Source organism: Camellia sinensis, chromosome 8, assembly GCF_055761805.1.
Source record: "Camellia sinensis isolate YWXY chromosome 8, ASM5576180v1, whole genome shotgun sequence".
Taxonomy (NCBI): Eukaryota; Viridiplantae; Streptophyta; class Magnoliopsida; order Ericales; family Theaceae; genus Camellia; species Camellia sinensis.
In genome coordinates this window covers 157,561,585-157,579,118 of record NC_138968.1, presented here as the reverse complement: position 1 = coordinate 157,579,118, position 17,534 = coordinate 157,561,585, and the positions used below count along the sequence as shown (strand labels likewise).

The following is a 17,534-nucleotide window of genomic DNA, read 5'->3' as shown; positions in this document are numbered from 1 at the left end:
CTTTGCATTGCATGTCCATATTGTGCATGTTTAGCATAGCTATAGGCCATTTTGGGTGCCTAAATTCGCATTTCGGGACATTTCCTTGCATTTCATGTCATTTCGCCTCATTTCGGGACTGTTTTCCCCCATATTTTAGTGCTGAAATTCCATTAGCATGCTTGCATATCATTTTTGCCATGTTGCATCACATTTTATCATTGCCTCGATTTGCATGCCCGTGTGCACGCATTTCGAGGCACATCATTTTCATCCACCGGCATCCTATGTGAGTGCGGCTGAGGCTCACTCATGTTGGTATAAGCCCATTTGTCATTTTCATGTCATTTCATCACATTTTATCATTGCCTCGGTTTGCGTGCCCGTGTGCACGCATTTCGAGGCACTTCATTTTTATCCGCCGGCATCCTATGTGAGTGTGGCTGAGGCTCACTCATGTTGGTATAAGCCTATTTGTCATTTCCATGTCATTTCATCACATTTTATCATTGCCTCGGTTTGCGTGCCCGTGTGCACGCATTTCGAGGCACTTTATTTTTATCCGCCGGCATCCTATGTGAGTGTGGCTGAGGCTCACTCATGTTGGTATAAGCCCATTTGTCATTTTCATGTCATTTCATTGTATTTTGTCATTACCTCGGTTTGCGTGCCCGTGTGCACGCATTTCGAGGCATTTCATTTTTATCCGCCGACATCCTATGTGAGTGTGGCTGAGGCTCACTCATGTTGGTATAAGCCCATATCATGTTTCCATGTCATTTCATCACATTTTGCCATTGCCTCGGTTTGCGTGCCCGTGTGCACGCATTTCGAGGCACCTCATTTTCATAGCATTGTGCATACTAGGTTGTATCTTAGATTGCATTCTGTCATTTTCTCAGTTTGCGTGTCCGTGTGCACGCACTTCGAGGCATCTCATTTTCATAGCATTGTGCATACTAGGTTGTATCTTAGATTGCATTCTGTCATTTTCTCAGTTTGCGTGTCCGTGTGCACGCACTTCGAGGCATCTCATTTTCATAGCATAGTGCATACTAGGTTGTATCTTAGATTGCATTCTGTCATTTTCTCGGTTTGCGTGCCCGTGTGCACGCATTTCGAGACATATCATTTTCATAGCATGGTGTATGTTAGGATTGTATCTTAGTCGCATTTCATGCATATCGTGCATATTGCATCATGTTCGGAATAGGAGTTAGCCCGGGCATGGGAAACGAGGTGCATTTCGTACTCCGAGTGACGGAATGTGTCTCAATTCCCCAGTCACCGACACTCCGGATTATCCATGATGGAGTTAGGTTTTAGCTGTAGTTTCATGTGCATTCATCCTATATTGAGTTGTGCATTTCGACTCCTCGGCCATCATGCATCGACATGCGTGATTGGTGGCACGAGGATCGAAGCATGCATATATCTATGCAAATACATTGTTATGCCCCTTTCCTGCTCTCTGTTGCAGCAAAACGAAGAATCAGCAACTTTTTGGGGCTTGGCACGCATTTCAAGAAAAGGTGTAAACAGAGGCTAATTGGGGCATTCCGGTGGATTTCCGCGCAAGACAACCCGGACATGCATCATCCATCAGAAGCAAGGCAGTCCCTGGCTTGCACGCCAGTTTTACAGCTTTCTTAGTTAATTTGTTAATTAATTAGGAATTTGTACATTATTCGGACTGTAATATTTTGGACTGTAATATTCTTTTATTCGGGACTGTATATTTATTCGGACCCTCTGCGCGAGGGCACAACTGTAATAAGTGTGCGTGTGTGTGTTGTATGTCTTCCAACCCCACGTCTTTCTCCCTTTTATTTATCCTCTTTTGATGGTTAGATTAGGGCATGTTTAAATTAGCATACAGTATGACAGCATATTTGCATCATTCATCTGTATTGCATGCACCGGGCTCGGCGCATCATACTAACTGCATTGTATTTTTCAATTCTAAAATTGAATACATGATAGTTGTAGCATCTCATATGCCATGTTTAGAATAGCCGAGCCTGCTATAGTTGCATTTTGCATGTGTTGCATTAGGCATTTCTGTATATTTAGGATCATGCATGATTTCTAATAAACTTCTTTTTTAGCTTGGAGTACTCGGTGAGTTTTATGCTTTAGCATCCTTGCATGCGTGTGAGTGACTGCCATGAATAGCATGCTTACCATGAGGCTAATTGCTAATGTGATATAACTGCCTGAATGCCTGTGGGTGAAGGTTGGGTTATTTGAATTGGAATAATTCATCAAATGTGTGTTTTAAGCCCACTAGATAGTGGCAAAACCATCTTTTCTAAGCCCACCTGAGGGTGGCAAATCCACGTCTTAGCCTACCTGCGGGTAGCACCATCAAACCATTTTCAAATAAACAAGCATGAAATGTTTTGTTCCAATTCGGGCGACCCAGTCTATACTTATATGCTGTGTGCATCACATAGTAACCTAGGCTAATAACCGGAATAAGAACATACAATGTTTTCAAAAATTGATATCATGGTTAGTAGAGGCCGGTCTTTGACCGGGCGAGCGGGGGTGCTCACGAAGTGACCTTCCCCAATCGTACCCAAGTTCCCGAGCCGAGGCAACTTTGGTGATGACGGACACGTGGCCTTTGGCACCGAGTCAGGGTTTCCTAAATTTCCCATTAAAAAATATTTAGGTGGCGACTCTGTATCTGGCAAAGCAGTCCATGTTTGGCACTTCTTTCAAAAATATGTTTTTCTCAAAACGATTTGCCGGATTTGGACTCTTTGGTTCAGACTTAGAACCGTGACTACAAAGTCGAGTCCGAGCTGTAGCGAGGTCCCCCGCGGGCTTGTCTACAGCGGGTTCTGAAGGCCCCGAGATCACGAATTTCGTACAAGAATTCATTTTTTGAGTATACAAGATTCAAGTTGGTCATGTTCTCTCGAATTACAATATTCACAATTAAAGACTTAGTTTATACAACTCTGGACAGAGTAAGCTCGGTAACAAATTTCAGGACTCGAGATTCAAAATATTTTTATTTGAAGATTATATTTCCTATTTGTGAGCGAGATTCAACATATTATGATACAAATTGCAAGAATATCTCTTCCAAGTCAAGATTCATAGCTCAAGATTTCTTACAAAAATAAAATTCAACAAGAGTGGTGGTTATCTCAAGATCAGGAAATCAAATTTCAACCCCAAAACTCATATATATTTAAGCGAAGCCCACAACAGATATCAAATTCAGCATCAATGGGTTTTTAAAAGAGGTTCTGGAATGGGTTTTCACAAGATTCTAAAGTGGGTTTTCACCACAAAAAAAAAAAAAAAACTTCGTCCAAAATTTTTAAAATATATATATATATACTTACCCACAGATTTACAAGCAACAAAGGAAAATGAAGCTAATCAATGAAGGGTTTAAATCAACACAAACTGAAATTAGCAAGAGAGAGCTGGGCAAACCAGCACCGCGCTAAGTCGGCGGCGTGGTTGGTGTTGATTAATTACGGCCAGAACCAATGGCGATGAATTTCAGTGGGTGTGAAATCAAGACCAAGATTTGGGGGTTCGGAACTCCGAAGAGTATTGATAAGCTGAGATGGAGGACTGGTGATGAGCTAAATGGCGCTGGGCAAGGCAATGCCTGTCGCGTTGAACGGGCAACATGCGTAGTCGGCGTTGGACAATCCGAAGCCGGAGGCAGCAGTGGTGTCGCAGAGGAGTTGGCAACCACACATGTCACGTTGAATGGGCGACGGTGTGGTCGGCTCTAAGCAGTCGGGATCGATGGCGAAGTTACAACAGAGAGGCCAACAATGGTCGAGCTCGGCAGTCGAAGGAGCGGCAGTGACGTCGCTGAGGAGTTGGCGTCGGTGCTGGTCAGCGAGCTCCTGAATGTCTGGATCTGGGTCGTGACGTTCGCAATGTTTGGAGCTGGGACAGGTTAGTGGCGTTGCTTGGAGCTGCGACGACGGACGACATGTAAGTGGCGATGGTCTTCAACGTAGGATAGAGCCTCTGGTTTGTTGAAGAAGGAGAGCACCGCATTGAATCCGGATCCTCGGCAGCCCTACCCAGCGGCCCTACCCGACAGCCCCCCAAAACGACGTCGTTTTGGGGGTTTTTGAATTTTTTTTTTCTTTTCTTCTTCTTCGTTCTGGCTTTCTCTCTTTCTTCTTCCTTCTTCGCAGAACCAGAGCAGAAGGGAGGGGAGGGGAAGGGAGGGGAAGAAGAGAGAGAGGAAGGGGAGGGGAGGGTCGCCGTCGCAGGTCGTCCGATCGTCGCCTCGCCTCGCCTCCGCCTCGCCTCGCCTCGCCTCGCCTCCGCCTCGCCTCGCCTCGCCTCCGCCTCGCCTCGCCTCGCCTCCGCCGTCGCAGGTCGTCCAGCCGTCCGATCGTCGCCTCGCTTCCGCCTCCGGCCCGCCTCCTCCTCCTCCTCCCCCGGTGATTATGGCCCCCTCCAGTCCGGCCCATCGGCGGCTCCCCTCCCCTCCCCCTCTCTCTCTTCTTCCCTCCCCTCCCCTCTGGTTTGTTCGAACGAATAAGGAAGAAGAAAGAAAAAAAAAAAAAAATCAAAAAAACCCCAAAATGACGTCGTTTTGGGGGGCTACTGGGACGGCCGCCGAGAAGGGAGGCCGAGAATCCGGACTCCACAGCATTAGCCTCTGATTTGTTAAAGAAAAAAAAAAGTAGCCTGAGTTGGTCTCTGTTTTAGAGAGAGAAGGCTGAGAATAGGGTTTGGCAAAAAGAGACTGGGTCAAAAATTTATGGTCCTCGTAAGGATATATATATATATATATATATGGTGGCCGTTCAATATTCAATGGTGGGCCTTCCGTTGTTGCAGAAGCAAAAGAAGGCTTTGGTTCGTTGAGCGTTCAATATTCAATGGTGGGCCTTCTGTTGTTGCAGAAGAAAAAGAAGGCTTTGGTTCGTTGAGGAGGAATTTTAATTCTGGGTCACTGTTTCCTCAACTCACAGTGGAGGAAAAATGGAGTTTAAACAAAAAGAAAGCAAAGAAATGGGTTCATGCTCTCACTCTGCTAGAATAAGGATAAGGACAAGGGTTTTTGTCCTTGGCTTGAAAAAAAAAAAAAAAAAAAAAGGTGTACGGTTCTGTGATCTCTCAATTATTCTACGTGCACATTTATATATATACTAGTGGGTGGCACACACGATGTGTGTGCAATTAGTAGGAATAAGAAAAAATAATAATGAAATTAACATTATAATATGTATTTAGCTTAAGTGGTATGAGTCCTTATATTTAAACCCATGGTCATGGGTTCAAGCCTTGCCCATCTCTTTGTTTAACTTTTTTTTTTTAAATAAAAAATACTGCCACATGGCATGAGGAGAGTAGAGCTTCAAGACACCAGTAAAGCTTAAAGCTTCAGGACACCAAAGTTCCTGTTCACTTTATAATAGTATAGATAGATAGATATATATATATATATATATATATATATATATATATATATGCATAAATAAATGGGTCTTCAATTTCTTGGAGAGAGAAAATGTGAGCCCTTCTGTTGGTTAATTTTCTTTGACTTGAAGGAAAAAAGTTTGGATCGAAGACTCAAATAGTAACACTTACGTTTTTTTGTTATCTATTTATATTTATAAAAATTTTTAAAATTTAAATAAAAATTTATTTAATAAAATTTTTGATTTATAAATCAGTGGTCTCAGTTTATAAATTTGGCCAAAAAATGAAAACATAAAAAATGTGTTTCTGTTTTGAGTTTTGAGTTTTTTTTTTTTTATCACCCAACACTAGTCACCACCCGCCATTATTTTCCACCACTGTCTTTCGCCACCACCACCTACCCTCTGCCACCACCTGCCACCACCACTCACCACCTATCCACCACCACCACTTACCACCCACTCACCACCACTCACCACCCACCTGCCACCACCATCCACCACCCGCCGCCGCCGCCACCACCACCCGCCACCTACTTGCCACCACCACTCATCACCCACCTGCCACCACCATCCACCACTAGCCACCCACCACCACCAGCCATCTACAACCACTCGCCACCACCACCCACTATCACCACCATCACCCACCACCCACCCGCCACCCACTTGCCACCACCACCCACCACCACCACCACCCACTCGTTACCACCTACCAACTGCCACCGTCACCCACCCACGCACCACCACCACCAGCCGCCACCTACCCGTCACTACCCGCCATCCGCCACCCACCTGCCACCACCACTCGCCACCACTACCACCACCACTCACTCGTTACTACCCACCACGCGCCACCGTCACCTATCCACCCACCATCACCCACCCGCCACCACCCACTATCACCCGCCACCCACCTGCCACCACTACCCGCCACCACCACCGTTACCATCCACCACCCGCCACCGTCACCCACCCACCGTCACCCACCACCTACCCGCAACCACCCGCCACCACCCGCCATCCGCCATCCGCCTGCCATCACCACCCGCCACCACCACCACCACCACCCACTCGCTACCACCCACCACCCGCCACAGTCACCCACCCACTCGCTACCACCCACCACCCGCCACAGTCACCCACCCACCCACCACCACCACCCACCCGCCACCAGTTACCACCACCAGTTACCCACCATCCACCATCACCACTTTCCACCACCGTCTTCCGGCGCCACTTGCCATTTCTCACTCTTTTTTATATTTTTAAATTTTTTAAAACATTTTGTCAATTACCAAACGCGTTTGTAGTTTATGTTTTTCTAAAAATAAAAAAAATAAACAAAAAGCAGTTTACAAAATTTTTGTAGATATAAACTGAAAACGTAAACGTTACTGAACATACCCTAAGGGTTTGAAAAAAATATAGAATCAAAACAATGAGGAGTAGTTGTTTGGGCCAGGCAATACATAAGAAATTATCCCGTATATTTAGGGCATAACACTTACATATTTCACTAAAGCCAAGTGTTTAAATATTTATTTGGTAAAAAAATAACATATGGTTGACGCAGCATGATGCAGGTAAATATTTCTTGATATTGACAGAATATTCCTTGATATTTTGAAAATTGTAATTTGACCCCAAATTTTTTAGATAATTATGGTATGGCCCACCTCTTGGGAAAGTATTTCAGTAAGGCTCCCGAAAATGCAGCGAAGATTGATGCTAACTAAACGGACCGTTTTGGATGTGACTACGAGGTCGGAATGGTGAAATTCTAAACAATTTTTTTAAGATTTCAAAAGAGCCTAATAACACATACCCGAGGAAATGAAACGAAGCATAGCTGAAGCAGTAACAATATGCATGTCTAGAAAATTTAAAATTTCCCATACATGCAAAGGGAAAATGTAAGAGGGGTTAACTTAAGCCCACTAATTAATTGGGCCTAGTCGAAGTCTAATCGAAATGCCTAAAATTAATGGGTCCGGAGAAATTATTGCCAAATGAGCCCAAGTGAAATCCATTGAATGGGCCCACGAGAAAGCCAACAAATTGAGCCGAGAAAGATTCATCAAGTAGATATTTCTAAAGAGAGTCCAACAAGCCTATCTGAGGAGGCCTAGATCATACGGCCGTTCCAGAAGGTTAACCGTTACTTTCAAAAGAGATGGAACTCTCGGAGGAGATCCATTCTTCGAGATATTGGCTTAGTCTTGAAAGGGTTCGGAACCACGAATCTAGAGACCTATTTGAGCTCGGATTCGAAATGGTTCAGATCCACGAACCTAGACATCTGAAGCACTTGACTTCGAACGGATTCGGATGCAATCTAGAAGTCGCTCCATTAATGAGTCCCAGAACACTTGCGGACTCGGAGCTTTCAGGGATCTACGTATCAGAACCATGGGCGTAATGGAGTCTGAACAAAGGACCCGATCTTGAGGACGGTGAGTGGAGATAAATTCACTCTTCGATTAAACTAGCTTATACCTGCGTCAAGGTGGCACAATCTAGGGGGTCCCTGAGACTCGGCAATATTTGCAGCAGGGCATTCTCTTGAACTACCCCTGACCCGTTAGGATGATTGGGGATGATTGGTTAGGTGTGGCTAAGATGAAGGGTTCGCCGAGAGGTTGATCTTCTCTTCGGGGTTTTTATCATCCTCGGAGAGGTCACTTCATCGGACAAGGTGGTTAGAGTGAATATTTCTCATGTGCCTTGCACATGGGTTCCATCCTACATCATGAGGTGCCTATAAATAGCACCCACTTATAGCTTTATAAGGGATGAATTTTTGAGAGAAAACTCTTGGAAAAGAACTCATTTTCCTTCTCTATTATCAACCATGAGAGTGAAAGTGAGAGATCCATGGGAGAGCCTTGCCATTATTCTCTCTCTAACTATTTTGTCTTCTTCTTTACCCAATCTCTTATCTCCATCATCTCTTTGCTTTTGTGTTCTTAGTTGAGATTATTGAAGAATCTAAGCCTCTCATCATTTTCTAGAGAATTTAAATTTTTCTTCAAGGATCTTCGAAAATCTTCGAATTTTCCAACAACTTTCCTGAACCCTCTCATACAAAATTGTTCTTTTCTTTCAAAGGCCAATTTATAGCATGAGCGAAGAGTTCGAATACTATATTGTAATTATTGTGATTACAGTTTAATAGGTTTCCTCAAGAACTAAACCAAGAATCTTCTTCTTATCCAAAAATACAACATCAAATGCAAATTAATTTTAAAAAGAAAAAGAAAAAGAGAAAGAAGTCTGTAAATGATTCGTTCATATCATTTTGTATCCTTTGAAATTAAATTTGAGAAAAAAAAAATTATTGGTTTGTTTATTAATTTTGTGCCACTGGACTTGCTTAATTGCAAATTAGAGGGTGTGTGAGTGTGATAATTAATTAATATTCCATTGTATATGCATGAATCTTATGCTAAAAGTAAAGGAATTGTATAAAATGTATAATTTTACGCGAAAAATCAAATAACAAAAATTGTTAGACTATCTAGCCAACAATCTTACATTAGTAAGAATAAAACACAATTTTGAACTTATAACTCAATTTCAGTCGACTACACGTCTTAGTGTTTGTAAAATAATTAAGGGGTAATTAATTAAGCCCAACACTACAGAAAATTAAGGTTTTAGAAATCAAAATTTAGAGACAAGATTATTTTTTGGGAATCAAATATTTTTGTTGCGAAAAGTGTTGTCATTATATTTTTAGTAACGAAAATTGGACATTGATGAATTATTATCCTTTTAGGACCAATTTTTTTTTTGTCTGAAATAATAAACCATTTTGAAATCAAATTATTTTGTCCTAAAAGTCTATTTATTAGCGACTATCCTCACGACGATAGAAATTAGTCCCTAAATGTCTTTTACAACAAAATTTTCACTTTTAGAGACAAAAAAATTTGGTCTCTAAAACTCTTATATATTGTAGTGTAATTAACCAGACCAGTTTGAATTGATCATTTTTTTATAATTCTATATGGGGAGAAAAAATTTGAATATAAGGGTGATACCATGTCATTGGTATCAACAACTAATTATTTCTTATCTTTTACCCTCTCTGTATATGTGGCAAGGTAATTGTTGAGTTGACCCTTCACATAATGCAAATTTATTTGTTGGTGATACCACGTCATCAGTATCACTGTTACACTAAATTTTTACTCTAATTAGGGAGGTTTTTTTTTAAGATTGGGGAAGCACAAGACTTAATATATTACACTTCCGATAATAAATCGTCAATTAAAGTATATTGAAGTACAAAATAAAATTTTTACTCTGGTCTGGAAAGCTAAGAGTGTTAATTTTTACCAAAGACAGATTGATTATCTCTCCATCACTATATTGTTATTTATTGTTTCCATTATGGGCTTTTTACTGTGGTATTTGTTGGGCTTAAGTTGTTTCTTACTTTCTTGCTTTTGGGTTTTTTTTAGTGGTATTTGTTAAGTGTTTGAGAATTAATTTTTTTATAAAAGGACATGTCGTGAAGTGGAGAAAATGATTTGATAGGTTATAGTTTTAGCTAAAAATTAAGGTTCCCAAACAAATTGATGTAATTTGTTGAGTTGAGTTGTTGGATTATAATTGTTCAAATTGATCAATTGGCAAAATATAAAATAAAATAAATTAAAATTGTTCAAATTGATGCAATTATTTTCATATTTGTAATTAATCTTTTATCAATTGACAAAATATAAAATAAAATAAAATAAACCTAACTAAGCCACTATTAGAGACTCAAAATTAAAAAAAATAAATAAATAAAAAAATTGTCTAACGCAAAATTAACTAAGAGTAACTAAGATGTTTTTCCTCTTAATGTTATTCACACATTTTTTTTGTTACTCCCCTAGTTTTAAATTGTTCTATTTTCACAATTTCAAACGTCTCAAAAAATAGTCTATATTTTCTTATTTTTTTCAATGATTTTGAAAACTTTATCTACATGAATTAATTGATTTATTTTAATTTGTGAAAAAAATTTGAATTTATAAAAATATATTATTTACTCGATTAAGGTACACAATTGTAAAAAAATAAACAAACAAACAATTTGATATAGATAGAGTATATCTTAGATTTTAGTCAAAAAAAACTAAAAAGTTACTATAAGTTGTCACATTACACTCTCTACCTTTTTTGTATAATTTTTTGTAAAAAATCAAAAAATTATTAAAATAGTATGTTTACAAACGAGACTAATTTTCTACTTCATATTGAACAACCCTTTCCAATCCCAAAATTATAATGAGGTTGTTTCTCTATGACTAATAAGTGGGCATTTGGAGACTTTAAAAAAATTAATTTTGGTTACAAAAATTAAAAGTCAAAAAATTATTTGTTATGAATTAAAAAAATAATTAAAAAAAGGCAATCGCAAACCCACCCTATATATGAGTTGAGGAATTTAAAAAATGAAATATATTAAATATTTGTCTACCAAATTTATGGAAATTATAATGGAGATATTCATACTGATAGTAGCACATGAATCAAGAAACTTGGTAAAAAGACACAATTATGTTAACATATATTTGAAGTGATGATTACAACTTTGATAGCATTCATGAAAATGCAGCATCATAATGATACCAAATAATAGATTCATCTCGTTGTTCGGGTTAGAAAATTCAAATATACTTTTGTATACCTAAATTTTTTTTTGAAAAAAAAGTGAGTTTGATCTATTAAATTTTGCAGGTGGCATTCCCTGCCTTGGAGGACTTGACAATCGAATTTGTAGAAAACATATTAGGGATAATAGGGGACAAACAATTAAAACTCCCAATCCAACAAGAAGAGAATGAATCCTTTTGGATCCTACCGCGTCTCCGAGATCTACGTATAGACTATTGCTTTGAATTGAAAGCAATAGTAGTTGTGGGGACATATTTTCTGAATACCAACACGTGGCATGGTGACGCCGACGTGTCAGCCGAGGTGCCACGTGCCCTGGTAGTTAAGCCGAGGTAATCTCGGAGAAGCCGAGGTCATCTCCGAAGATGTCGGAATCCGAAGATAAGGGACAAGAGTCCTGAAGCAAAGAGGGGACTTAATTAAGATAAGGATAAACCTCTTAGGGAGTTTATCTCTATCTCCTAAAGAGTCCAGAGTAAGTACTAAGATTGGGGTACACAGAAGTCATATTTCTAGTTGGACTTGGATTAAGTATATTATAAAAGAGAGGCACCCCCGTGGGTCTAAGGTATGTAATTCATACTTTGAGTATTCAGTTTTGTTGGAGAAAATACCAGAAACTAAACAATATTATTGATAAATGATGCAAAGAAAATGAGATACAAATAGATCAGGCTGAGGCACGGATATCTCGTTTTCTTTAAGGAGATCAAGCCCACTGCGGTAGGAAGAATCCAAATACCGATGCAGCAGTCACAATACTATGACTTGTCCCCTCCAGGATACAACAGCCCGACCACTTGTCGTATGGTTCAGGCCAACTCTGCACAAGATGGTGAACCCAAAGCTCCACTAATAAAACACCCTTCTTTGCTAGTAATCTCTCTTGTATAGAAAATAGCTTATCTCTATAGATAGAAAAGAGTAGACTATATATATAGGCTATAAGGACCTTACAGTTACACCAAAAATAATGACCATTAACCAAGTTCATAAATTCTATTAAACCTCTATTTATGACCAAGAGGTTACCAAAGTAATAAAACCCCATTAATGAAAAAGATAAACCAATAAATAAATATAAGATATTAAAATGGTCCAACAATCCCCCACTCATTTTAATATCAACAAGGATAAAAGAGATTACCAAACAAAGATAGACTAATATGCATCATGAAGGTGTGCTCTGCATTGAACCTTCATTAGTGAAACAGCAACCTCTACTCCAGAGTCAGTAGTGGTCTCAGACTTGAACTATGACTGCTTAGGGGAAATAAAGTATTACTGCTCACACATAATAGTCCAGGTGTTGACATGAGCTTTAATAGCCAGCACATTACGGCCTTGTGCTAATCCCAGTTTTCATGAGCATATTTGAGAATAAGCCTAGTTCTCATAGAAAGCGGCCCCACTTTCATGCTCACATAGGTGAAATCTGTCAAGGATGTTCCTGTAATTTACACACCCCACTCAACAAGAGCTACAGAATTTCATTAAGAGTATAAAAACTCAACCCTCCAACATTACAGGACAAATGCACTTACATCATAGGGATGGATAACAAAATATTAAAGAGTGCATTTTTACAACCACCATATGATTCATTCTTCCCATTGAACCTAGTTACAGGATCTCTGGTCCCTAGGTTGGGTATCCTCATACATGGTTTTTGATTTTATAGGCTTCAAACCCATCCCCCTCGATGTATTCCAGACCCTATCTCTCGCCAAGGCCTTGGTTAACGGATCCGCAAGATTATCACAAGATCTTACATAATTCACAGTTATGATGCCATTACTCAAAAAGGATCTCACATTACTGTGTTTCCTTCTAATAGGTCTGGATTTACCATTATAAAAATGATTGTTCACTCTACCAATAGCAGCAGTGCTATCACAACGAATTAACACAGGAGGAATTGGTTTTTCCCAAAAAGGAATTTCATGTAACAAATCTCTCAACCAATTCGCTTCCTCACATGCTGAAGCTAACGCTATAAGCTCAGCTTCCATTGTAGAATTAGCAATTATCGTCTGTTTTTTAGACTTCCAACATATAGCACCACCACCCAAGGTAAAAATAAAACCCGAGGTAGAGAGAGAATCACCTGACAAAGTGTTCCAATCGGCATCACTATATCCCTCAAGTACCGCAGGATACTTGTTATAAAACAAACCATAATTTTTTTGTTCCAAATAAATATCTCATAATTCTTCCCATGGCTAGCCAATGATCTCGACTTGGTTTGCTAGTAAACCTGCTAAGTACTCCAACAGCATATGCAATGTCAGGTCTAGTACAGTCAATAGCATATCTCAAACTACCAATCATACTAGCATATTCCTTTTGATTAATCACTTCTTTTTCATTTGTTACAACAGATAAGTGTATGCTTGCATCAAAAGGAGTAGCAACATGTTTACAGTCTAGAAAATTATATTTCTTTAACATTTTCTCAACATAATGCGACTGATCAAGAAAAATGCCATCCTCAGTCTTGGTAATTTTAATTCCCAAAATAAAATTAGCTTCACCAAGATCTTTCATATCAAAGTGGCTATTAAGCATATTTTTAGTCTCATTTATAATATGCAAATTAGAGCCAAAGATAAGTAGATCATCCACATATAGACTAATAATCACATGTGCATTCTCACAAGTTTTATAATATATGCACTTATCACATTCATTAGTCTTATAGCCATTCTCAAGCATGCAGGAATCAAATTTCTCATGCCACTGTTTAGGAGCTTGTTTTAAACCATAAAGGGATTTAGTTAGCTTACACACTTTGCTTTCTTGGCCAGGCTCCACAAAGCCTTCAGGTTGGTCCATGTAAATCTCCTCATCTAGATCTCCATTTAAAAATGCTGTTTTTACATCCATTTGATGAATTTTTAAATCATGAATTGCAGCCACTGCAATCAACAGTCTAATGGATGTTACTCTAGTAACCGGAGAAAAAATATCAAAGAAATCAAGATCAACTTGTTGCTTAAAACCTTTAGCGACAAGCCTCGCTTTATATTTATCAATAGTTCCATCCGGTTTAAGTTTTTTACGAAGGACCCATTTACATCCAATAGTTTTACAACCTGGAGGTAAATCCACTAACTTCCATGTTTTATTTGAAAGTAGTGAGTCTATCTCATCATTTACAGCCTCTCTCCAGAAAATAGCATCAGGTGATAATAAAGCTTCTTGTACCGTATGAGGAATTTCTTCCACATTGTAAAGATAATAGTCAGGGCCAAAATCTTTTTCAACTCTAGCTCGTTTACTTCTTCTTGGTTGAATTTGAAAATTTTCTTTTTCTTGAAAAACTTGAGAAGGAGTAGAAGAGCTAGGCATAGATAAAATATTTTCAGATATTATTTGACCCCCACTATTTCTAGATTTGAAAGGAAATTTATTTTTATGAAAAATAGCATCACCTGATTCAAAAATAATATTATTTTCCATATCAAAAAATCTATAAGCTGTACTATGCAACGCATATCCAAGAAAAGCACAAGTGGTAGCTCGTTCACCCAATTTAGGTCGTTTAGGATCTGCAAGCCTCACAAAAGCTAAACAACCCCAAACCCTCAAATAACCTAAATTTGGTTTATGCCCTCGCCACAACTCATAAGGGACAATTTTAGTCTTTTTGTGTGGCACTCTATTTATCACATGGCAAGCTGTCAAAATAGCCTCACCCCAAAAATTTGAGGGAGCACCTGAATCAATAAGCATAGCATTCGTCAAGTCAATTAACGTTCTATTTTTTCTTTCAGCTACGCCATTTGATGAAGGTGAATATGGTGGAGTAGTCTCATGAATAATTCCCAATGACTGAACAAAAGAGTTGAATCCTAGAGATTCATACTCCCGGCCTCTATCACTTCTAATTCTTTTAATCTTTTTACCGAATTGATTTTCCACTTCAAGAAGGAATTCTTTAAATTTCTCAAAAGCATCACTTTTATTTTTTAATAAATATACGTTTGTATATTTTGAAAAATCATCAATAAAAGTGATAAAATATCGGTTACCACTCCGAGTTAAAATTCCTTCAAACTCACACAAATCAGTATGAAATAATTCTAGCAATTCGGTATTTTTTCAACACTTTTATGAGGCCTCTTGGTAATTTTTGCTTTACTGCAAACTTCACATTTCTCAAAATTTTTTGTCACTTTAGGAATTAATTCTAAACTACTCATGATTCCCACATATTTACTATTTATATGACACAAGCGAGCATGCCATAAATTAATAGAAGACAAAGTGTAAGTGGTGTCATAGTAATAATCATAAAATTAATCAGCAAGTAAATTTAAGAGATAAAGGCGACGTTTATACTTATCTGTATTATAGGAAGCCACTTTTGCTTCATGTGCCTCATAGTCTTCATCATTCATCTCCTCGGTTGGGATTTTGTTCGGATTCTTTTCTGTAAGAACATATGCAACTTTCAAAAGGCTAAGGTAAAAAAAGAACTTTTCCTTTCCACCTCTTAAAATGAACTCCTTTGAACTTGAAAGGTTTGTTGAGATCTCCAATTCCATCATTGGTTTTTTCTGGTACTTGTTCCATGTTTGATCTCCTTAAAATTGTTGGAGAAAATACCAGAAACTAAACAATATTATTGATAAATGATGCAAAGAAAATGAGATACAAATAGATCAGGCTGAGGCACGGATATCTCGTTTTCTTTAAGGAGATCAAGCCCACTGCGGTAGGAAGAATCCAAATACCGATGCAGCAGTCACAATACTATGACTTGTCCCCTCCAGGATACAACAGCCCGACCACTTGTCGTATGGTTCAGGCCAACTTTGCACAAGATGGTGAACCCAAAGCTCCACTAATAAAACACCCTTCTTTGCTAGTAATCTCTCTTGTATAGAAAATAGCTTATCTCTATAGATAGAAAAGAGTAGACTATATATATAGGCTATAAGGACCTTACAGTTACACCAAAAATAATGACCATTAACCAAGTTCATAAATTCTATTAAACCTCTATTTATGACCAAGAGGTTACCAAAGTAATAAAACCCCATTAATGAAAAAGATAAACCAATAAATAAATATAAGATATTAAAATGGTCCAACAAGTTTAATACTTGATTATCCTTGAGAAACATACTGACTTGAGCGTCGGAGTGCCCCCGGGTGGAAGAACCACCGCCGGAGCTTTTCCTTTCTGTTACAGGTTGTTGGAGCCATCTATTCTGCCGGTGCTTTGCTGCTGATCACTAAACGGGCAGTGTGGTCAGATTTTTACCCACACAATTTGGCGCCGTCTGTGGGAACGAAGGAAGAATAGATGGCCACTAACGGACAACAGGAAAATATTGGGGATGACGCTCCCACTGGGAGTGGCAGACCAATTGGCCTCGACATTGAAGGAGACAACCACAATTCAGAAGCCCGTGGCCAGGGCCACAGGGAAAACGACGTAAACCTGGAAGGCGACACGTCAAAAAGAACAAACCAAGGAACGTACTACAATGAAGATAACCTCCGGACATGGAGGGACAGGTGCCTACGAAGGGATGAGGAAGTAAAAGAATTGGCGGACAAGTTGGCAGACCTTCAGTCAGTCGTTAACTTCATGATGCAAAATAATGTAATGCAGCCACCATACCCGCTGCAAGATACGCCGATACCAGCGACCAATACCCAAAAGGGCGGAAGAAAAACAATCCCCGAGGTTCCTCAGCATACCAGGAGCGGAAGGCACTCTCACCGGCCTTCCAGGGAAGTCGGGCGAGAAAAGCCGAGGCAAGAAGAGTCCCGAAGGACGCAACACATGAAGAATCCAGACCCCAAAGAACATCGACATGTTCAGGGGCAAATACTCCACTTTGACACAACCCATGAAGAAAGACCCAAACGGACCCACCTCGAGGCCGAAAGCAGTGTGCCAAAAAGATTAAAATCCAGAGACAGCCGAGCTCCAGGGAGGAGCAAGGAAGACCTAAGGGACTACCTCAAGAGGAGGCAACAGAATGGAGAAGCCGAGGTAAACTCCCCAGTGAAACCAAAGACAGCCTTCTCGGCGGAACTGGACAAATTTGAACCACCCAAAAGATTCAGTATGCCGAGGTTTCAAATCTATGACGGTAAATCAGATCCGAACTTTCATGTTAGGTTGTACCTAAATTCAATGGCACTATATAGCGGAAATGAGCCGTTGCTCTGCAAAGTATTCCCCTCGTCCTTTGGGGAAATTGCATCTGATTGGTTCCACAAGTTACCAAAAGGAAGTATAAAGACATGAGAAGGCTTGGCCGAGATGTTTGTGGCCAGATTCGTGACCAACAAGCTGCAACCCCTGAGGGTTGATGCTTTGATGGCTCTACGAATCACCAAAGAAGAAGGCCTCAGGGCCTATGCGAAGAGGTACTACGAGGTGTTCAACCGAATACCTGAATGCAACCAGGAAGTAGCAGTCGTATCCTTCAAGAA

At 39.6% G+C, this 17,534-nt stretch overlaps 1 protein-coding gene across 1 annotated transcript in view; it reads left to right on the top strand.

Moving 5' to 3' along the window:
- The window catches only part of LOC114263228 (putative disease resistance protein At5g63020), a 55,061-nt gene extending 43,743 nt beyond the window's left edge, over positions 1–11,318 (top strand). The window contains exon 5 of the mRNA XM_082883898.1: positions 11,139–11,318. The gene's annotated coding sequence lies outside the window, so the exon portion shown is untranslated. The remainder of the gene's footprint in view (positions 1–11,138) is intronic.
- The last annotated feature ends 6,216 nt before the right edge of the window (positions 11,319–17,534 follow it).